Source organism: Armigeres subalbatus, chromosome 3 (assembly GCF_024139115.2).
Source record: "Armigeres subalbatus isolate Guangzhou_Male chromosome 3, GZ_Asu_2, whole genome shotgun sequence".
In the NCBI taxonomy this organism is placed as follows: domain Eukaryota; kingdom Metazoa; phylum Arthropoda; class Insecta; order Diptera; family Culicidae; genus Armigeres; species Armigeres subalbatus.
Window position 1 is genome coordinate 311,318,381 of NC_085141.1, and position 24,090 is coordinate 311,342,470.

The window sequence follows — 24,090 nt, forward strand, 5'->3', positions numbered from 1 at the left end:
TGTTTAAATCTGGAGAAGTAACAATCCTTTGAGATGTGTTTTCATTCCGCGTGGGCTGTAACCTTCACAATTAATTGCTTTTGAACACTTCACGCACTTGCCTACGCCACGGTTTTGCTTTCCGTGTAGAAACCACACAGAAGTAGCGGATTAGTATGGTGTCACCAACAGTGCTTGAAATAGGGTGGTAATATGCGGTGCATCGCGCCAACTCAGCATGTAGTATGAAGCAGATGTCAATAAACAATAAATTCCACAAATTTTTCGTTAGTTAGCAGTAGTGTAGGTTATCCAATATCCTACAAGATTTCAATTCGAACAATGTTACACTTGCCAATTGGGGTGGCCCGCCTTCTAAAAGCGACGAGGCTCGGATAATACATGTTAGGTAGGCTTGATTTGTTCGTGGATGACAGGCCTATACTCCCCCCTGGCTTGATACAAATTCATGTAATGGCGAGCCTTGAAATTGAGATTGGGGGCCATCCAGAAACCACGTGGTCATATTTTTGAAGATTTTCAACCCCCCCCTCCCCCCATGTGGTCTATCGTGGTCATTTGGCAGACCCCCCCTCCCCCCCCCCTTTGACCACGTGGTTTTTTTTTTCAAGTACAAAAATTTAAAAAAAAAACTATGTGACTAAAACATATGGTTAATCCGATCTATTTTGAAGATGGACAATTTCAACTGATTCAATTCAGTTATCTAGAACTCGCATACCTTCGATGCATCAGGAGGATACAAAAAAATGCGGACTCGCGAATATGTTATAAAAATTTCGAGAAAAATTTGTAATGGTTTAGAAATTTTTCAAAATATCCCTATATTTTATAATTTCTTTATTGGTGATTTTTTTAAATACATAATTGCAATTTTTGCTTTTACAAGTGCTAATTTATTATTGTTTTGTGGAAAATTTTCAACTGTTTATGGAAATTTTGCATTATTTGCAGTAATTTTATATTTATTTAATACTCATACCCTGATTTCTTTATTGGCAATTTCCAATTCTATTATGGAAAATTTCTATTTTTTCTCTAATAAATAATCTAGAGCTGGCTCATCTCTCAAAATTTCTAATTCCTCATTGAAGTTTTATTTTGATATTGACTCGTGGAATCCAATGATGCCATACTAAACATATTTTCTCGGTCACTCTGATGTCTTTCGAATAATTTCCCAAGGAACTTCTATTCCATATCTCGAATATGCTTCAGTCAATGGTCCTTTCATAAGCGACTCATAGAAGAGCGAATGTATTATAGATCAATTATCATTTTGGAGTTCGGATCATTCGATTTATCCAATTAACCAAATTATGAATGATGTATGACATCACATTAGGTCCATTGGGTTGATATGACAATTGTTATTTGTACATGCTACTACAGACTTTTTAGTTAAAAAAATTATGTTGAGCTTTTTAATGGAATGTCTTTACTTGTCATAAGACGAGTTTGTACCTTCTCATTTAATTCCACCACTTGATTGTACCTTGACAGATACGTATTTCGACCTCAACAGTAAGGTCGTCCTCAGTTTTTCGTACTTGACTCGACTTAGGTTGTACAAAACTTTTAGGTTTTAAAAAACGTCCTGGAAGTCGTAATGTTTGAACTACTTAATCATTCAAGTCCGTGAACCCAGTGCTTCTAAGGCCCTACCAAAAAAGTCATAGTCATTGTGCAGCTTGATGTTGACTCAAGATAATTTTGGGTACCTTGTCTCTTAGATCTCATGTTAATGGAAATTAGGATCATATGCTTATTTCTTCGGATTGGGTACATACCGATGATGAGGACATTACAATTGTCATGATTGATCACCCGAGAAGTCGTGGGTTGAACTTGAGAGCAATCACTGGCTTAACGTTCAGGATGACCCATCTTATCTGAGTGTTCAGAATGATTCAAACATTTCAACTTCATTTGCATGCTCTTAGAATCGAAATCTTCCCAAGGTTTCTGATAACTGAGTTTTCAGGGTCAGTCAAATTTGAGCTCCCATATTTTTTTCTGTAAAACCAATATCTAGATGAACAATTTTACTGAAGAAAATGGTGGTCTAGCTCTCTTTTGTGATTTAATAGACAATCTAAAACGCTGGGCATATATGACCCATCCGTCCGGAAAGGGTTGAGATTTGTTTTGGAATTCAATTTCAATCGTTATTATAACACTATTTATTACCCTAGATTGTTTTAGGAATTGGAGTGTTTTTTTCTGGAACACTGCCACTTTTTTTCATATCGCAGGAAAAAAAGCATTTTATTTAGAATTTCATGTTGATTTTTTAAATGCAAACTTCTCTATGTCATAACCTTTTTCATACGCACTACTAGAATTTTGTGCATTATTGATCGAAAAATTTAATAATGCACCTAAATGTTCTAAATGCAGCCTAATTATTCAATATCATAAGAACTAGGCTTCTTTATCCTAAATAATTGCCTACATTTATTGCTTGGATTAATTTTAAAGTCCAAGTTCTTCCTAATTTTCAAGAATAATTATTCTGGAGTTGCAAGGGAAACCCTTCAGAATATTTAGAAGAAATTCTTCGGAGTCTCCACGGAAAAATCTTCAGTATTTCAACGGCTTTTTTTTCGAAATTCTGTGGAGGAGTTCCTAAAAAAGGTTCGGTAGAAATTTTGAAGAACTAGAAGAATCCGTAGAAGGATCCGAAATGCATATTTACGATGAAAATTCCAATAAACATCAAATTCCGAAGAATTTCCAGTATAAATTAGAAAAAAAATCCAGCTTACTTTTTTACATAATCTCTAAAATTTTTTTCTCAAAATCCTAGGCTACTTTAATGAATCTTCAAAGGAAATTCTTCTAAATTTCCAATGGAAATTTTTTTCGTTTTTCAAAAAAAAAAATCTTAGAAATTTTCAGCAGTTTTTTTAATTTCCAAAAGTAATTATTTGGAATATACCAACATATTTCCGATGGAAATTCCTAAGATTTTCCAGTAGAAAATCGAAAAAAAGTTCATCTAAAACACCAATAATGAATTTCCCGAGGATATTTCGATGTTTTTACAAGTGGAAATAACGAAAAAATTGCACTTTTGTAGTACTTGTGAAGATTGTACTTTAGAAGCAATTCCAATAGGAATTCCTTAGAAAATTAAATCAAAATTTTAAAGATTTTCTGATGTGAAAATTCCTTAAAATTTTTAAATCATTTCTTGTGCTTCTTTGCATGGTAAAGATTTAAAGCAATGTTTAGCTGAACCTACAAAGAAATCAAAATGACTTTCCGAAGAAGAATGAATTTCCCATGAAATTTTGGAAGAATTTATGGTGCAAATTCAAAAAAACATGAACCTTGAGAATTCTAAAGATTTACTCTTTGAAAATCCAAAGTATTTTTTGAAGATAATCCATAGACTCTTCCGGGGAAATTCTAAATAATGCCTCGAATAAAAAAATATTTGGAAAATTTCAAAAATGTGATAGAATTTACAAAGAGCGTAAAAAAATTCATTTCAAAATTCCAAATTTGAAAACAAAAATCCAAAAACAAAAAATCAACGGTAATATCAAAGTGTTTCATGTGGCATTGGCTATTTAATTTCTCATGAAAATTCAGAGAATTTTTTCTTGAAAAATTTAGAAGTCTTCTTCTTCTTCTACGGCTCCATATTCCAACTGAAAGTTGGTCTGCTTTTCAACTTAGTTTATTCTATTAGCATTTCCTCAGTTATAAATTGAAAGTTTTAAATGCCAGCCATTGTACGATTATATATCTTGTAAAGCAAGTACGATAGATACATTATACCTAGGGTTCGACAATGTTTGAAACCCGAAAACATCCTAGACAGGAACGAGAATCGAACTCGTCATCTCCGGATTGGCAATCCTACGCCTTTGCTCGTAAGGCTAACTGGAGACTGAACATTTTGAAATGCACTCCCTAAAATGTTCGTAAAACTTATTTTGGAAATGAAAAAGATTTTCTGGTGAAGATTCGGAAGAACTTGTCGAAGAAATTCATTAGAATGTAAAAAAAATATGAAAATATGAACATTTTTTTCCACCGAAAATTATATGTATTTCCCACGGGACTGTTTTGAATTTTCAGACAGAATTCACATGGAATTTTTTTCGGCATTTACACTGGAGATGTTTTGTTTTTTTTTTCATGACCAATTTGTAGCAAAATTTACAAGCAAAATTTTCCAGAGAGAATTGTTCAAAAAACATTCTGAATGCTAGTACTTTATCAGGATTGTATGAAGTAAGGTCAGTAAGTAAGTTTTTACAGGAAATTTTTCTACTAGATTTTTCCTGAATATCAACAAGAAATTCTTTTGAAGATTTTTCTTGAATTATTGTAACAACATGAACAGTTTTCAAAATTGTAGCTGTAGTCCGCTGATGCAAAAGTGTCGGCGGCGTGATGCCAAAAACTGCGGCGGAATTTTTAAAAAAATATTTTTTCATTTTTCTTTCCCAGTTTTTTTTTGTGGAAATTGAGACTGAAACGCAACCTGTTTTTTCGTTTATTTTTTTTATGGAAATAGGATCTAAAGCTAAGTTGGCCAAATAACTCAGATATGCATCGGCGTTGCGACCGACGCTGCGTTACCAGGTTTTCTCGATGCTTAATGCTAAATTCTTTTTAACACTGAGTTGAAAAGACGCTACGTGGGCATCAGCCCTAAGATGCGCTTTGCGTTTAATGATTAAGGGCCAATTTCTTCACCTCCGCTTACTGCCTAAACCCGGTTTAAACGTATGGGTAAGCACCGCTTAAGAGTTAAGCGGAGGTGAAGAAATTGGCCCTAAATCATTAAATTTTAATGACTTGTATTTTTTACACCGCTATTGTTATTCACCAAAAGTTTTTCGTGTAAAAAAAACACGTGGTTCGAGAGCAACACCCCCTCCCACATGTGGCTTATCGTGGTCATTTTCCAAACCCTCCCCCCCTCCCCCCCTCCCCCATATATGACCACGTGGTTTCTGGACGGATGGGAAATTGTTTAGAGGAGTGCGTTCAGTAGTCGTAAGACGTGTTAGTACTGTTCCTTTTAATTCCATCACCTAATTGTTACTTTATTGATATGTATTTGGACCTCAACAAATTGTGTACTGAGCAGCATTTTCTTCATGCTGAGTTAGGTATCAAACACTGAAGGTTGCCGAAATACGTATCTGTAGTAACAATCGAGTGGTGGAATTAAATGGGATAGTACGAACTTGTCCTATGACTAGTAAGGAAAAGAAGTCCTTCAATTAACTATAGAAGGATTTGTTGGTTATTTTATTATTTCCAAATTCCCAATAGAAAAGATCAACGTTGTTGAAACTTATTATTTCTGATAAAGTTTGTATTTTCAAGGGTTTTTCAAATTAGGGGTTGAAATTGCTTAAACCGGAACACAAACCCTATTGTTAAAACGGAACCTGCCACAATAAATCAACCAACTAGTTGTTGTTCGTTATCTGCTGAGAGAAGTGACGGAAATGTCCAAAAATGTCGTGGGATTGCAATTACTAATTTGCTAATAGCTTTTTCAGATGTTATTGACAACTCGGATTTTTTGATGGACATTAATGCTTAAAAGATCCTAGAACTTTGTCGAACAGATCATTGTTTTTCGAAATACAAAGTCTAAGCCAAGAGCGGAATTAAAAAAATGTCACGGAATTTCATGACATTAATGTCATTTGACACTAATTCGGCTCTCACGCCGCCAATATCAGATTTAGAAAATTACCAATTAGAAAAAGTTATAGGGTCCTTTGAGGGCTACATGTTAATATAAAAACATAATTGTAAATAACGTGTGAAAAAAGTAATTAGCAAATTAGTCCCATGACATCGAAAAGACGTTTCCCGTCACTGGTTGAGAGCGATAATAATATGAATAAGCTTTTATTTGTATGTTAGCAAGAATACGAAGATAAATAAGAATTCCCAATATTCCTACACGGGCCACGATTGTGACTAATTTTATCTCAAATCATCAATCATGAATAATTTTCCGCTTTTACGAAAAAAAAATCATCACTAGGGCCAGAATCGAACCAAAACTCCACGGCGCTCAAATACACTTAGAAGACTAATCGCAAGGGCACAAAGCCCATTCAAATTCATTTTATTTTTCACTGTTTCGATTACTTGTCAGGTTCAGTTGTTTAACATAAAACTCTACCGAGCCTTGGAACATTTCAAATAAGCATTATGTTTGTTAGATGGTCTCGTCGTCCTTTTTCATTGCGTTTACATAGTCCGTGTAGCCTAATACTCCTTTCTTCACAAACCAGACTCGTTCGGTTCAAACTCATTGTTTTACTCTCGCGTTTGACCGTAGAATCGGAGATGGACACAATGTTCGTTCGTTCTGCTAACGAGTCACGTTGATTGCTTCAAATACCTACTTCACTTTCTGATATTTCCACTGACAATTGCTCCGCTACAAATATGATCACCACTCCGGAATATGCTTTTGTCCAACTCTGTTTTTCGCTGCTTGCTTACCATGATCCTTGTCTTGCCGGCTCCTGTTTGTCCTGCTCCTTTGTTTATTTCGATGCCCCCAGTACATTTTTTTTTTGACTGATATACTGCCGTGAATCGCATATCTGTCCCATCTTTGCTGGATTTCCTATTCATATGAGACAAATATGCGATTCACGGCAGTATAGTGGTGGCACATGTCAACCACAACGGCCACATTTAAGACAGATTTCGTAAAAATCATTTGGGCACACAATTTCTTCACATTTTCTACTCACACACAATACAGAACAACAAGCACCAAGTTCGAGAAGATCACGAGTCAAACGAATTATTTGACAAAAAGACATTAAACGCCAACGGAGCGTATTCCTCTTGATTGCTCGAGCAAGAATGCATTTCTTATTGTTACAATGTCTCTTTTATTCTTTGAAAGATCGAACCTATCTGGTCTATGCTTGAGGAGAATATGATTTCTTCTTTGGAAGCACTCCCTTCTGTATAACTGGTGGCAACTAAAATTTTGGAATTTCCATCTCAAGCTCTAAAAAAGACAAACATTCTTAAAGAAGATCTTATTTATTGAGAATAAGGCTGTTGGGCGAAGCTTCCGTTTGATGTCGGAACAGGAGCGTTGTACGGCCGCCATGTCAACTTTTTGAATGCATCTCTTGATTCTACCAATCAACTGTTTGCAATTCGTTGCTCTCCAGTTATTTTTGTACACCAAGGAGCTCAAATTCCCGAAGAAATCTTCGATTGGGCGACACTGAGGCAAAATTGTCGGGTTGTGGTTATTGGGAACAAATGGGATCGAATGGATATTTAGGAACGATTGTGTTTTTTGGCATAATGCGATGACGCTTTATCCGGCCAAAACACGTATTGTCCATCTGCATGATGGTTTTGTAAAAACGGGATCAATATTTTCTTTAAACATTCCTTCTGGTACACATCTTGATTGATGGCCAAACCAGAAGGTTTAAACCATGGCTTTGAAATACCTCTCTCAGAAATAGCAATATATCATCACTTTCTGTTCAAACTTATGCTTGAACTTAAATTTTATGTTCGGAGATGCAGTAGAACTATCCATGGAATAGTATCGATCGTTTCCGGGAATGCAGGTCTTCGACAGAGGGAAGTAACTTTCGTCGTCCAAAACAAAACATTTTCCGGAATAATTTTTCATCATCCAACGGCATTGGGATTTCACCGTTGAAATTTGTTCCTCAGTGTATTCCGGGGCTCTTGTCTTCTTTCGGCACTTTATTACAAGTTTTTTTTTAATGTCGAAGTCCTTGTGCATCCATAATCTTGGCTGAAAGACTAGCCTTGCTTACCTTGCTTGCGAGTAGTTGCTGGAGATGTTAGCATATGGCAAACAGTAGAAGTCGCAACATTTTCACTTTTAAAATCTTGTACCGTATACTTTTTGCCGAGATTTTTGTGCAGTTGGAAGGAATGTACAACGCGCTCGTGAAATGCTTCTTGTTTCGACGGCATTTTGAGCAAAACTGAACAAGCATAAACAAAACAAAAAATAGATGCAGAAAGATGAGATAGAGAGCTAACACATACACACTCTCATTTCTATCTGAGCTCATTTATTGTTGAGCATAGGGGCCTTAGAAATATTCCAAAATTTTAGTTGCCGCCCGTTATTTCAGTTTTAATTGGAATCATAACCCACGACTATCACATAGCCGCCTCGTACCTTAGTATTCATTTGGCACTTAGGCAGTTGTTAAGTGTAAGGTTTCTATACTTTAGAAAGTCGAGTAAATTTCCCACCCGAGAACTTGTCAGATCGAGATATAAATTCTGCTACCTGCAGCATGTTCTGCTTCGTCATACGCCTTATCGCTGAGCTATGGAAGATCTCTTGACAGCTGTAGTGCAAGATGGCTGATTCGAGGACACTTAGTGCCGAGTCCACTAATAGCAGTGGGTATCGCTTCTTTGCACATACACCCAAAAATTGCACTAAGTACACTAAATTTAATGAATTTATCGACTTTCTTGCAATTTACAATATCCATATTCCTCGATTCAACATAAAGACAAACATAGTTTACTCGAGGCAAATCCGAGTGAGGGGCCGAGCTTTAGAGATCTAGTAGATCTGTAACTGCTAATTTTTATCAGCCAAAAGCGTAATATGATGGTTATGCACTCTTTATGCTGTGGATGCCATAATAGTAGTTTGTGCAACTAGTTGCAAAAAGATGATTTTTTCAGCACGAGTTGTACGTTTATCCAACGAGGCTTGCCGAGTTGGATAAATACTACGAGTGCTGAAAAAATCGAGTTTTGCAACGAGTTGCACACGCTATTTTTTCAATGACGAAAAATGGGCTTTAATATGATAAATCTATACCAAAATTGTGCAATCGAATTTACTCCACATGATCATTTATGCCAATAAATTATGTTGCGGCAGAGAACAATAAGATTCCATCTTATCGTGCCAAATTGAATAGCTTGAAAAGCTATGAAGCGATGAATGCAATTGCCTTTGGAAAATTGTGATGTTATGTCTAACAAAACCATTTCATTTATCACGAGACGCTTAGAGTACACTATTTAAACACTCAACCAAACTAATTCAGCTAAATGTAGTCAAGTAACTACTGTCCCGATGTAGGTTTTTCATTATAGCACCCAAATGAGTGCTATAATGAATATTATCTAACCCATTTGAGTTGCATAATGGTCATTAAAGCACCCATTCTGTTGGTATGGAAAAGTAGGCCGTTTTATCACTCGAATGACAACTGTAAACCAGGTATTATGATCAGGAATTGCAAAAAATTTTTAACGCTATTTCTGATAAAGATTTTTCGAGTGGTTTTGCGTTAATTTTTACGCAACCACATGTTTATTGCATTAAGTGAGTCCTATAAAAAGGTTGTAGGTTATTTTTGTAAGCAGTTTACGTTTTGAATACAAATCAAAGGACGTGGCGTCTATCCCTTACAATCGGTATAGATGATATGATATATTATTGATATAGATGATGCAATGATATATTATTGTTAAGTGGGAAAATCGTGTAAAATATGAAGGCCAGCATATTGCAAGGGATTGGGAGGATAATCCTGCCCAAAAAATCCCAGCCTTCTAGGATATTTGCTCCTTTACTAATACCATGCTCCAAAATTAATGACACAAGGAACAAATTAGGCTTAATCTGCGTCGGTTTTTATTGTTATCGTACTGGAACTACTGAAAACATCACAATAAAGAGAAACAAATCAATTTGCACCCTAATCTGTTGTTTCCGATTGTTATTGATGGTTCATGTTATGAATTAAAAGAAGGAAAAGTAGACATGGAAGAACATTGTAATAAAAAACATTAGGCCACATGATGCGTCTTAGAATGTCAGACAAGTTGAAAAAATGTCGTGGATATAGAAAAACGCTATATGTGCGATCTTGGACGATTTGCGTAAATAGTTGTGGAAAAAAAAACAATGAACCTTTTAATGGCTAATATCTTCAGCTGTGCATTGTAATACAGCAGAAATAAGAAAATATTAACGCGATGAATTTGTTTATTTCTTGATTCACATACAAATCTAACTGATGCTTTTCTAAAAATATGTCGTTGATCGCAAAAAAAAACTTATTTCTTCAACATTTCCTACATGCGGCGTCTCCCCCTGAGGTGTGGCATCTCAACCGGATATGACCTTTTTTTTAAAAAAAAGTAGGGAAAGAGTTCCCATAGGAAAGATTCAGGTGGACTACCAAGCGTCTCCATCCTTATATTGAATAAAACATTTTTTAGCTTTGGCGTCGCTAGGCTTAATTCACCACACTAACCATCGGAAAGTAAACACGAAATAGAGTTTAGTACGCAATGTCAAACCTTTTCGTATCTTCTATCTAAAAAAGTGTACTCGAATTTCTGTTTCCCAAAAGGGACGTGGCAGGTTTTTTTTCCATCCTCGTAAGGGCTGAAACCAACGAAAGCAACGTCCATTCCCGATCAACAATGCGAAACAAAACTATAACAAGGGGAGTTATTTAATAAAAAATATTATAACAAAATGAGTTATACCTTTCATCATTATGTCTAATTCAAATGCCGCGAAACGAAATCGGATACTAATCTACCGAATCAAAGAAGAACATATTCGGCATTAAATTTTTCGATCAGATTGAAGTAATCGCAACGGATTCGAATTATTCTAATTTAATGTACTCACTTCTCCGTTGTCGTATGGCAAATAAGCAGAGCGCAACACTCTAGCCTCCATGTGACTTCAAAGCGTTCGTTGTCATAATGACGGAGGATCTCCATCCACTCCATTATGCTAAGTATTATTCACACCTTGAAACGAGGTCGTGTACTTACGAGTCACGTTGAACAATTTGAAAAATTCAGTTGTAGACGGTTTTTCGACTGATTTGGAAAGCTTAAAAATTGAGCTTCACCTCCACGTTCGCTATTGAACACAGCAGCAGCTGAGCGACTTTGTTGTGCTACATTCTCGTGTTGGTATGGAAACCATTACATTGGTGGAAGACAAGCAGCGATTCCGCGACAGAATCGTACCGACGATCGCCCAGCAAAAACGATCATTGTGTGGCGTAGGTTTGAGGAAACCTGAAAAGGAATTTCCATCGAATTTGGGATTGCGAAATCCAATCGTCGTAGCACTTTAAGGATGAGCCGCTGGAAGGTTTGAGCAGCAATCCGAAGTCCGAACGTCATGTGGGTGAACTCGAACAATCCAAACGGACTGACGATTGCTGTCTTCTATAATGTGAAGTGGAGTGGCCTAATTGCCAGATGGTCGACAGATTCCCAGCTTCATCAAGTTCTCGAGCTTTGTGTCTGTCTGAAGTTTATCGGGAGTTGGTAGGTTCTGTCGGACACACGTCGGTTGAGCATTGCTTCCAATTTCGTTGTGTTATCAATCTAGCGTTTGCATTCGAGATCGATAGGCAGATTGTAGTGGGAGATGAAACCTGCACCGATCTGATACAAAAATTCTCGTTGAAATCCAAGACTTACTTTCAATAGCGCTTCTCCGTATATCTGGATTTGAGTTCCATTTGCGTTGCGAAGTAAGTAGTATTTCGTAGTTTACAACTATCTTACCCCAATTGCTTATGTGTTCCTATTTGGGAATTCTTAGTAATCCAATTGGGAGTCCAAAATGATAAAGCATGAAAGCTATCATTGCCGGCCATGCCCATCTTCTTCGTTACTAGGGAAGGAAAGGAAATGCTTATACATTATGACATTTACTTAACGAGAGACCAGCGACTCAGCGACTAGAGCCGCCAACTTTCAAATGGTTGCTCGACCAATTTCACACACGGTAAAAAGAAGCAGCCACCGTTTCGGGGCGGAGTCAATGTTAGTCCAATGTGTTTGAGCGTGTATACGCTACATTAAGTATATGATACGTAACATTATCATAAATGCGTATCATTGTTGTCAGATGGAAAGTAACTGACGTTCAAAATTATGTGGAATTCTTCCCTAACCAATCAAAGAATTCTAAATGCAGCAAATAGAACGCAAGTCACAAAACTGATTTGAGTTGGAAGATTACAAACTGTAAAATCAATCGTTCATGTTTTGCACAGCTCTCACCACCAGTCAAAATTCTATCTTACTAGCAGAAAAGCGAAGAAACAGCAAGGCAAATCTACGAGCATCCCACAGGAGTAGTGACAAAGAACGAAGCCTCAATTCTTAGCTGGAGCTGATGTAACAAAAGAGAAACAAAAACAAATGATGAACAGAACAAAGCAAAAACAATTTCCAGTAAAGTAGTAAGTGAAGTAAAGCAGAAAGCGACAACTACTACAAACAATAGGAAGCCATAGCAAGAAAATAGTGAACAAACCTACACACAGATAAATGGAGTAACTGCAAGCCACCCACATAGGAAAAATAATACACACACAAAAACAGAACACAATCACACAAACACACGACCCAGAGAAAGAAGAAATCACTTAAAAAGATAATGATGAACTATGCAAGCTAATAAGAAACAAATCAGAAAAAATAGAAATAGAAATTAAAAGTCCCACTTTTTGAGCCGATTAACGTCATCCAAATGCCAGCAGTTGATATGTAATACTAAACGTGCAAAAAAAAACGGGAAAAGAGAAAACACACACACGCGTAAAAAATGACAAAGTCAATATATATTACTGTTAAATGTTACACACACACAGAGAACAGACACAAAACAAGTCGATAAAGTGACTGATGATTGACTAGGCGTCACTCGGAAGATGAAAAAAAAGTATTTAAATTTGCCCAAAGTGCAAGAACCTTGAAGAATCAAAATTTTTATTACCTATATTTCATATTTTTAGCGTCGAATAACTCGTAGATATGGGGTCTTACCGGGAGAACACTGGGTCGGTCTGACCTCAAAAATCGGACACCCACGGTCAAGCGGACCCATCTCGGTCGACAAACGAACACAAACACACACACCCACACAGATAGTAAGTTGTTTTCAATATGAATCGTTTTTGTTGTTCCGTTGTGATTAAGTTTCTCTCGTATACAAATATTGAATTAGGAAGCAGTATGAAATAATTATTAATTCGCTAAAAACGAATCGGTATAAGTAAAATATAGTTGCGTTTCGAGAATCATGCTTGGCATTGATTGAGAAGGCAGAAGTGGAAAACTGATGAAAGCAAGTGCAGGGGGGGAGGGGAGAAGATGCAGAAGAAGGAAGAAAGAGAAAGTAAAACAAGTGGTCATCCGAGGGCGAAAAACACGAAAATAAAGCGGAGAAAGCCTCCTAGAGGCAACACGATTCGAGGGATCGGGACCAACAGCTGTGATTTTAAACAAAAGAGTTAAACTTTTAAAAATATGATGTTCAATCATGAAAAATACAAGAACAGAGTTTTCCCAGAAAACGCTGGAAAAGCAAGGCAAACCAAGTTCGCTTTTGTTGATTTGAGTGGAGTGTTTCCCTCCGTGTTTGTTTTTCTTTTGTTATTAGATACCATTTTGGCACTCCATTCGAGGATTGATGTTACGTGCAATGAAAAAGTATTAACGCGTTTGCCCAAAAGTACACGCGCCGATCCTCACAGAAAACGACGCACCGTGCTTTTTGCTGCCCGTATAGTCGATTCTTATGGGGAGATAACATTGCGGCGTTTCCTACGGTGCGGTTGTTTCTTTCGTATGTGGAACGCCGCGTGGAATCTTGTGCAAATGCGCTTTTGGAAACATTACAACAGCCGCGCGGTGTATCGTATTGACAGCACCCTACAATATTGATTTTGATTGTATCTGTAAACGATTTTTATTAGCGGTATCCCTCTGCTCTGGATTTGGTTCTTGGCATAATCTTGATGGTTTTATTTTTTCTCTTTTTTTTGTAAAGGCATTCAACGCAGTTTTCAAGCAGTAACATAAGTTGAAAAGTATTTAAAATTCTAGTGGGAATGTAGAGCCATTGAAGAAGTAGAAGAAGAAGTCCAACTTCTTTTTTCCTCTTGACTAAATGCGTCATCTGGGCGACCAGATTGTGATACTTGTTTAATCTGTCTGGTGATCACAATTGGTAGGGTTTGCCGTGGGTGAAATACTCAAACTCACACTTCTACAGGTAGTCTGGTGCGTGATTTGACACCTCGAGAGCAGCGCACATCATTTTAGTACCGTTTTGGTCATCGGACGGTTGCTACAAACTAACGAAACATTTTTTTTACCATAAGAAGCATTTTACCAAGAATTACCCCGAAGCAATTTCCGAAGATTTTTTTGTTATGTGACGTGAACACATTGAATAGCGGAATCTGAGATTTACCTGGATAAACCATTTCTTCATTGTCAAGTGTTGTTCATTTTTAAAGAAGATTGTCTGCAGTGTTGGAAGAGTTGAAATTTCTATTTGCGTTTCTCGTATTCAGGTTCTAGTTTCGACGACACGTCAAACGCCTTCATTTTGGGACAAACCATGAGTGGGTACCCCATTTGAATATATCTGATCATTGCTACATCTACTTTGATCATTGGAATGTTACTTCACAGACCTTGCGTTTTAGAAATCCTAGTTCAACCAGCTGGGATCTTTCTACAGAGTTGCTCTTAACCAAATTTCATGGATATTTACCTTCTATAGTAACTCCTACCGACTTGAATAATGCAGTTCATACTACAACGTTGCACATCGTGAAAGCTTTCGAAGAAGCTTGCTCTTTGCGTTCTGTAAAAACCTCAAGAGGAACCCCGTGGTGGAATTCCGATTTGGCTAAGCTCAGGAAGCAATGTAAAAGGAGTTGGAACAGACGCCATTCAGCAGGGACGGATTCTTTTAAGTAGGCCCGGAAAGCTTACAAGAAGGATCTACGATCTGCTGGGAAAACCTTTGTGCAAATGTTTCCAATTTGAGTGAAGTCAGTCGATTGAATAAAATTCTTGTGAGATTTCCAAGTTGGCGAAATTCGCAAGCCAAATGGCGACTACACTTCTTTTGACGAAGAATCGTTAGGTTTGATACTAGGTGTGTCGATATAACATCTTTGGATGTTCCTAATGTCTTTCGAGTAGCTATGGGTCTTGGGCTCAAGCACGTAGAATCATAACTGCTAAATCGATTCAATGGGCACTTAACAGTTTTGCTTTCTACGAATATGCAAGGGGAGATGGGATTTATCCCGTTCTACTTCATAGAGGTTTTGAGCATATCAAACATGTTTTGATAAAACTTTCAGTATGCAGTTTTGCTACTGGATATATTTTCATATCATGGTGGGTTGCGTCGCTGTAAATTTTATCCCAAAAGGAGGACGTGCAAAGAATTTTAGACCCATCAGTCTGACCTCATTTCTTCTGAAATGCTTAGAACGTATTATCGATCATCACATTCGTGATGACTGTTTGGCAAACATGCCTCTTCATATTAATTAACATGCTTAACAATCTGGAAAGTCCACCGTGACTCTTCTACACAAGATTGTCTACGATATCGAGAAAGCATTCGATCAAAAGCAATCGTGCTTGGCTGCTTTCTTAGATATTGAGGATGCTTTCGATAACGTGTCTTTCGATGCAATATTGGAAGCCGCACGTTGTCATGAGTTATCTAATATAATTACCAAATGAATTCACTAGATGGGTAAAAACCGACATCTCTACTCGACATTAGGTCAAACAGCGATTAGGAAATTGAGTGTCTGCGGATGCCCTCAAGGGGGATTATTATCTCCTCTTTTGTGGAATCTCGTTGCAGATACGCTTTTGAGATTACTAAATAATGACAGTTTTCCTACCTATGGATTTGCCGACGACTATCTAACATTACTTGTGCATTACTACCTTATTCGACCTGTTGCGAAACGCTCTCCAGGTAGTTGAAAGTTTGTGTCACCAACATGCCCTTTCGGTTAATCTGAATAAAACATTTATTGTTCTTTTCACGGAAATACATAACCGTGATGGTATTCGTCCATTACAACTTTTTGGATCTGAAATCAATGTAACTGATCAGGTAAAGTATGTGGGTCTAATTTTGGATTCGAAGCTTTCCTGGATAGCAAATATATCAAATGGATTTACACAACAGTTGTACGACCAATTTTGGCTTATGGATGTCTTGTGTGATGGCAAAAGGGGGAAATGAGGAGAATTCATTTTAAATTAGCCCATCTTCAAAGGACGTGCCTAATGGCAATGACTGTGTTTTCTCTCCAACTCGCACGGCTGCTCTCGAAGTTCTCTTCGACGTGGCCCCACTACACATATATCTTAAACAAGAAGCATTCTCTTGTACTTACCGATTATGGGTACTTGGTTTTATGGAAGAAAATCCTGTAAACCGCAGTTCTATAAACACTTCGTTGTTACCGCTTATGGTTAATTGGGACAAAATTTTCCTTGCTCCAAGTGATCTCACACACGTTAGTTGTTTTCCTTATAGGACATTTTCAATACAGTTCCCCTCGCGGGATGAGTGGACATCTGACTACTTGGAGAGATGTATGTCGGACAGTATTGTTTGTTACACTGACGGCTCCCTCCTCGAAGGTAGAGCAGGTGCAGGCGTCTATTCGCGTGAGCTGAGATTGGAACAGTCACACTCACTGGGTAAACACTGCACTGTCTTTCAAGCGGAAATATTTGCCATCATGTGTGGAGTGCAATCTGCACTGCAGCAACGCATTAAGGGCAAAGTAATATACTTCAGTTCAGAAAGCCAAACAGTTTTCAAAGCTCTCGCTTCGGCCAACTCAAGGTCGAAGTTAGTAATCGCAAGTCGAACTCAAATTGAGGAACTTAATTCAGTTAATATTTTACACCTTATATGGGTACCTGGCCATTATTCCATAGCTGGAAACGAATTGGCTGATGAGTTAGCCCGTAATGGAGCATCTATCTATCTAAACAGAATTGCAGTGTCTTAGTCAAAGCCTTGACAGGTCACTGCCGACTGAACTATCACATGGCAAATATTCAACCCGTTGAATCAACTATCACATAGGTGTGAATCCGATTATGGAACTTCTTATCATCTGATATGTAACTGCCCAGTCTATGCGCAATTGCGTTTCCAAATATTTGGTAAACACTTACTTAGTGAAATTGACTTTAGAAACCTGAACCTTCAGAGTATTTTGTTGTTCATAGCCCATTGTGGTAAGGCGTCGTACACAAATTACGTAACGCAAAAAATCCAAATTGTCAAAAAATCCTATGTCACAATAAGTAACGCTCGACCAGACCCCCTCCCCTTAAATTACGTAACACTATCCTTCTGACCCCCCCCCTTTTCGCGATATTAATTAAAAATTACAAAACTCAAATTTCCTTTTTATTGGTTTCATAAAAAACAGTGGGAATTACAAAGCGATCAAGCATTAGTCCACGTCGGACTCAAATGGTCTTCGATTGTAATTACCGGAAAAACATCAGACTCATCTGCCTTTGCTGCAAGCTGTAGCTCCGTGTCCGAATCTTCATCAGTCCAGATCGATTCATTATTTTCCACCACTAGCACCTCCTTTCCGCGTTTTGCAACAGCCATCTTGTAACGACGTTTTCCAAGTACTCCTGCCTTGTGAAGCTTCTGGTGTTCCTTGAGCATTACTTGTGATGCGAAGTAGATCGAACATGTTTTGCAAATTCTAGTTTTCAAAACGGCTTGTTGGGATGGACAGTAGGTGTCATATGGAAGATCGTCATATCCAAGTAGTGATTTAGGAAGGATTTTCTATTGAAGTCGATTGAATTTCGAACAAACAGCGAAGGGAAAGTGATGTTCCCATAAATTGAACCTGGTGCCTTCAGTTCATCAGCTGTTTGCTTTAGAGGGACGGGGGTAGTATTGAGAAGTCCGCACATGTTGGGAAAACCACTTTGCTGAACAAGAAGCTACTTCAGATTCATCGATTTGAGAGTCGGCAGGCTCTATGTATTCCGATATATCGTTCCACACATCCGCAAGAGTTTCCCCAGCATATTTGAAATTCTTCTCTTCCAGTAACGGGTCAGTTGTTCTGAGTTGCTGATCATGATGGGAACCGTAATGATCATGAGGTAGTATCAATCCGGAGAGCTCATCCGTCCCGGTGCATTCGTGGCAATAAATATAGCATCCAGATTGAATTCGACAAAATGATGAATGGCCATGTCAATTACCTTCTTATAGCGGGGGTTCTCATCTGGTCCTCCGTCTACGGTAATGATGATTATTGGTTTGACATTTCCTTCATATCGCATTATTACATCGAATCCAGGTAGCTCTGTCAACCGAACAAAATCACGTTCATGAGAATATGCGGATGAAGAATAGTGTTTTCCTGAGCGAATGACAACATACAATGGTCCTCTGAACCACACAGCTTCATCACTTTCGAACATTCCTGGCTTGATTACGCATCCTGCGATAACCGACAAAATGAGCTTATGCTTAGAAGCTACGGGAAAATCATGATCCGGAAGTGTTACGCGGTATTCAAGATTCATCAAAATGGGCGCCTGCTTATTTGCGGCGGTAAGGTCCAGTACAACGCGAGCCTTATCATCTTGACTTAAAAAACATAACTCGTTCGGTCCCCATATCGAAGCCAGTTGCTCAAGCATATTTATGGTAGCAGTGCAGAACTTACCATCTTGATGTTCCTTGTGACTATCGTTTCTCGACTTAAGCAGCTTCACAGGTACTGTTCGGCTGATTTGGAATCCTTTATGTTGCAGCGCTTCGGTCAATTCGGAAAGTGTTTTTATGCTCCGGTATCGTTCGTCGTGACGTTTCTCCTCAGCTGCTGATCCGTGCATTGCAATGTCCACGATTGCCTTCAGCAGGCTGGCTCTCTGTCAGAGGCGGGCGTCCTGCTGAGCTATGAGGTTTCAAATGGTCTCTGGCTTCGGGAATCTTTGAGAATAAGTTCTGCATTGACTTTTTCTTCTCATCCCGGAATCGTTGTTGGCGCTCTTGAGCCAAAACCCTGAGCTTCAAGTCAGATTTTTTCTGCTTGCGCTCATTCAAGTATCGGGTCAAGGATGCTTTGCCTTCGTCAGTTAGCAGACCGGAATCTTCCTTGTTTCGGAGCTTCACCTAACATCACAAACGAAAAATTATTTAATTTCATTCAATCTTTAGTCTCAATTAGTGGTGTGTTCTTACGATTTCAGATTCGATGTTTGCGAGTTCCAATTTCAATTGACCCTGCACATACGCTGGTCGTTTTTTCGTCGGTCCTGATTTATCGTCACTGCCATCATTTTCCACAGAATCTGGCACTTCTACCGGGTCTGAACGAGGTTCCTGTGGTGGAGTAGACACCGCGACCTTCGGTTTCGATGTACTTGCCTGTCCCCAAAACTTGAGTAGCGTTCCTTTGTTTAAAGCTGTTTTTGCTTGCAGCTCGGAAATTTTCTCGGAAACGAATTGTTCTTGCGTATGTGGGTTCTCCTTCGATTTGTTCCAAATAGCCACCGCTTCATCCTGGGAATTTTTCTTGCTGCGCTGTGGATGCGCCTTGACGATTGCACTGAAAAGGCGTTGGAATAGTTCGTTTTTGTCCATTTTGTACACTATCCGTTGAAACTTACTCTTGACCCCGGGAGTTACTGCTGCCTCAGAAGGGGCTAGCTTAGACCCCAAGCTGTTGGTCTAGAGCCAACGACAGCTCATGGGGTGGGCACAGAAGGCCTCTTTTGCTCCCGGGTTCCAGGCCGTTGAACGGAGGGAAAGTTTTCGAAAGGCAAGGGAAATGGAACAACTACTTACGATTTTTAAACGGCTATATTCCAATAAAAAAACACCAACAGAGGTGGGGGCGTGTGGCTGCATCGCCCCGATACGGTCGACGGTGATAACTGCCGTCCTCTTCTTGGACAACATCTTGTGGTGGGGGAATCCGGGTAGCCTGAGCCGGTCTCGGGCGACCACACGCGCTCACGTGTATTTTCATCTCGTGTACCCCGAGGGGGGGAGGGCTTGCGTAGTTCGTGTGGGTTTTCGTAGATACTAGAGCTGACGTTGTGCTGACGAACCAAATGGTGGGACGAACCGGAACTATGCAGACTCCCCGACTTCAGTAGCTCCGCTCGCTGTTGTCCGGCTTTGCGGGTCTCGGGGACATTCAATAAAAATCAAAGGCGGAAAGGGGGGGGGGGGTTGGACAGATGGTCTTTGATCCCACTGGTATGATGGTTTACTCGACGCTCGCCATGACAGGTATTCTCGACACTAAAAACCATTTTTTTCATGAATTAATTTGAATAGCGCAATCAACAGACCAACATGAAAGCTTTTGATTGTAGTACTCAAATTAATTCATAAAAAAAATGTTACTCAGGTCCTTTTGAAAAGTTAAGCGAGATTTAATTCAGCACAACTACGCCATAGCTCTCAAACGAAGGGTGTGCAAATTCACAGACACGGAAATTAATTTTATGGGATTAAGTTTTTTTTAATTTGGAAATTTTGTTACGTAACTGTTTACATTACCCAACCTCCCCTCATGTAACAATAAGTAACGCAAGCTCAAACCCCCTCCCTCCCCTTTATGCGTTACGTAATTTGTGTACGACGCCTAAGGAGCAATAAGCTCTTGTACGCTTATGCGTTGTATGCTCTCTTCAAAGGCCCTTTTCCAAACTTTCCCCTTTGTTCTCCCATACACATTCCTTTCCTTTTTGCTCACTTCCTTTTCCATCAGGTGTGTAATGAAAAAGGCTGTGAAAGCGATGGCACAAATGTCCCAATTTGAGGTAAACGTGCCCCTGAGCCGACGCTCTGATACCTCGTATCCAGGTTCTTGTTTCGACGAGACGTCAAACGCCTTCATTTCGGTTCAAATCATGGGTGGATACGCCACTTGAATCTTGAGAACGCCGTCAAGCGTTCCATAACTTTGGAGGGGGTGCACAGTGTTACAAAAATGTCAAAATTACCACGAAAACGTAGACTGAAAAAACAAAATGATTTGGTGGAGCATTCAGCTACATAACTTTTACCGCTTTGAGCTCGACCCGGGTGGAGGCGCATGGTGATTTGATTGCCTGAAAAAGCTCTGTTATTCGGAACACATCGACAGTTCTAAAATTCAAGTGATAATGTTTGATTCGTGATAAGGAGCGTTTATCGGGACACCGTTGACTAATGAACAATTTTGTTTACGATTTACATCTTTATTTATCCCCTATATGTTTCTGAATAAATTCAAGCCATGATTGTATGTATTTGACAAATAATTGTGGACATTTGTTATGCGATTACTGAATCAGATCAATCAAGACCTCTTGCTTACTACAAATGTATCTTTTGTACGAAATATGAATGTGTATGAATCCAATTCCAATTGAGCTTATAAATGAATTAAATGAATAAATATTACAAACAGTCATTAAGGGTAAAAGGGAAATAGATGTTATTTTTTCCCATTTTTTAGGATCAATGTAGCTATGGAGCTCAAACAGTATGTTTAAATTTTCCTTTCTTTTAAATGTTACTGCTGAAAATTAGAATGCCAATTACATTTTTTGTTCAATATTCTATTTGAGCAGCGCCTACTGCCAATTGTTTTATTTTATACAAGATTTTCATTTTGGAAGACTACCCAAACGGAGTAGGTTGATCGGATCAGATCCGATCGTAGCCAACCGTGAAAAGCCGAGAAGAAGCATGATTTTCGATCTAATTTGTTTCACCCCTGCTGGTTAGAAATCCTTTGACTTAGATGATCCAAATTACGAGGCATCAGTTGGACGGTTAGTGTTTTAGTAATAAAACAGTTTGGTAAAACGTTTATGGAGACGTTTGGATGTGAAAGACATAACAAACAACTAACAAGTACGACAGTAACTAGCAACCTCATACAGCAAAGAAGATCTATAGAAGTATAAACAGAGAATATTGTTCGCACTGCACAGTTGAAGAATGTACACACAGTCAAACACAATACAAACAAAAAATAAAAAACACGAACATGCATACACAGTGAAATGATGTGGGTTTAGAAGTAATAGAGGTGTTAACTGGAAATTACTGGATAAACAGCATTACACAACAAAAGAGTAAAAACACAACCAATGGAGAATTTGTTTTTGTTTTGATGAACACACGGTGTGAGGTATTTTATGAATTTGGAACCTGAAGAAAACAGAATCAAGCGAAACAGAAGCAGAGCATGCAACAAAGGTCCTTTTTTTCGGTTGAAAGCAGAAGAATAATAGCCACGAGTAAGCAACAGTGAACAAAAATCGGACGAATTAACGCAGATCCAGAGTATCATCATTATTAATTGAATTATTATCTACTGCTACCATTACAGAAGAAAAAAAAAACAAACAAACAAGAAAACTATTATGAATATTGTGAAGAATTTTAACTTATGTTGTCTTTTTCTCAAGTCTATTATAGTGATAAAGAAAATAAATAAATATAATAATGAACAACAACAAAAAAAACCGACAGATGAGAGGACAAATAATAAAAAAGAAGAAAAATACAAAAATAAAACAAGATGAAAAAATATAGTAGGTATATAATAATGATACAAAATGTTCCCGAATCGAGATGATGTTCAGTTTATAGTCTCAATGCAGCCGCTGCGCGAGCAGCCCGCGCGCAAACTGAGTGTTGTACAACGTGTTTTCGTTGTGTCTTGTTTGGTTTTGTTTTGGAAATCGATTCCAGTTTTCGGCGGTGCTTGGGGGGTCGATCGAATCGCCCCCCAATGCCCGTTTGGTTTCTTTTGTTGACATTATTCTCCGATACGAAGCGAATTATTACTAATAATAATAATATTAATGATAATAGCGTTTAGAACGCTCGAGAATGCAGTTTTTAAAAACACCTTACGTGTGCACGATACAAACACAAAACAAAGCTAGTGGAACAAAGTTACGTTGTTTTTGTTTTGTTTTTAGCTTTTAATTTTTAAAATTTGTGTTTCCAGGTGCGTGTTTGTAAGCAAACTGATGATAAAGCAAAAAAAAAAAAAACTATGTCAACATGCAGGTCAGCATTTCGTAGTATGAAAATTTTCGCATTCGGTTCATCTGTGTATGACTTAAACCTTAGGCGCATATTTTTGCAAGTGCATTTAAATTTTAAGGGCGATGCTGTATAGGAGCACAAACATGGTGACTTCAATAGCTGCTCGCTTGTAAGCAATGTTTTGAACTTCAGTGGAAGTAAACCAACTTATTGGTGAATGTATGATATCAGCTACTATAATTCTTTTTACAGTGTCGCTTATCTCAGTTCTGACGTAAATTAAAAAAAATGGATATTTTCGCAACCATGTTGCTTCTCAACCATGTCGCTTTTCACAATATACTTATCCTTCATACACACAGACTAACACAGACCATGAAAAAAGCTAGAAATCAGGCGACAGACAACAAACAGCTGATAAATTCATTGAGTATCTAATTTTTTAAATCGGTCTGATTTAAAAATTATGCCAAATAAAACTGATTCACATATTCAGCGATGCTAACAAGGAATTAGTCTAATCATTCGCAGAATGATCATGATCACCCAAAATAAAAACAACCTCAACAGCACTCGAAACAAAAGCACCATTCATGTTAATGTCACATGAATTGAACATGTGCGTTATTTTAAGTGTAGCACAACCAATGTCATCACATTTCAGAGAAAGCAAAACAAACACACACTCACCGGAGGAAACGTCAAATGCTGCTTAATTTTTGCCCATTCGTTTACATTTTGATAATTTATTTTTCCATCAGCTAGACACAGAGTGATCGGTTTCCACTCTGCTTACTTTTTATTTTTGTAAAAGGTAGCGCTATACGTAACACAACCGTAAAAAACGTAGTCCAACTTAAAACAAACAAAAAAATGGTGGAGAGCGCACAGAAAAATCGAATGCTCTTCGTCGTTTAAGGAAGTCGACAAACGACAAATGTGTAGAGAGATAAATTTATTAAAACAGAATGGTAATACAAAAATACTAGTTTTCCTTGCAAACAAAAAAAATAAAAACGAACATCATTACTGTAGCGAACCGGGAGAACGACGAAACACCTGCGCGATTTAATTTTTAATTTTTTTGCGTTTTGTTTTTAACTTTTATAGCAATGCTTCAAAACAAAAATCTGTGTTTTAGACTTAAGTGCTTTGTT

At 38.1% G+C, this 24,090-nt stretch overlaps 1 protein-coding gene across 12 annotated transcripts in view; it reads left to right on the forward strand.

Moving 5' to 3' along the window:
- LOC134225267 (transcriptional activator protein Pur-beta) overlaps positions 1-24,090 on the forward strand; it is a 73,385-nt gene that overhangs the window by 47,625 nt on the left and 1,670 nt on the right. The window lies entirely within an intron of this gene.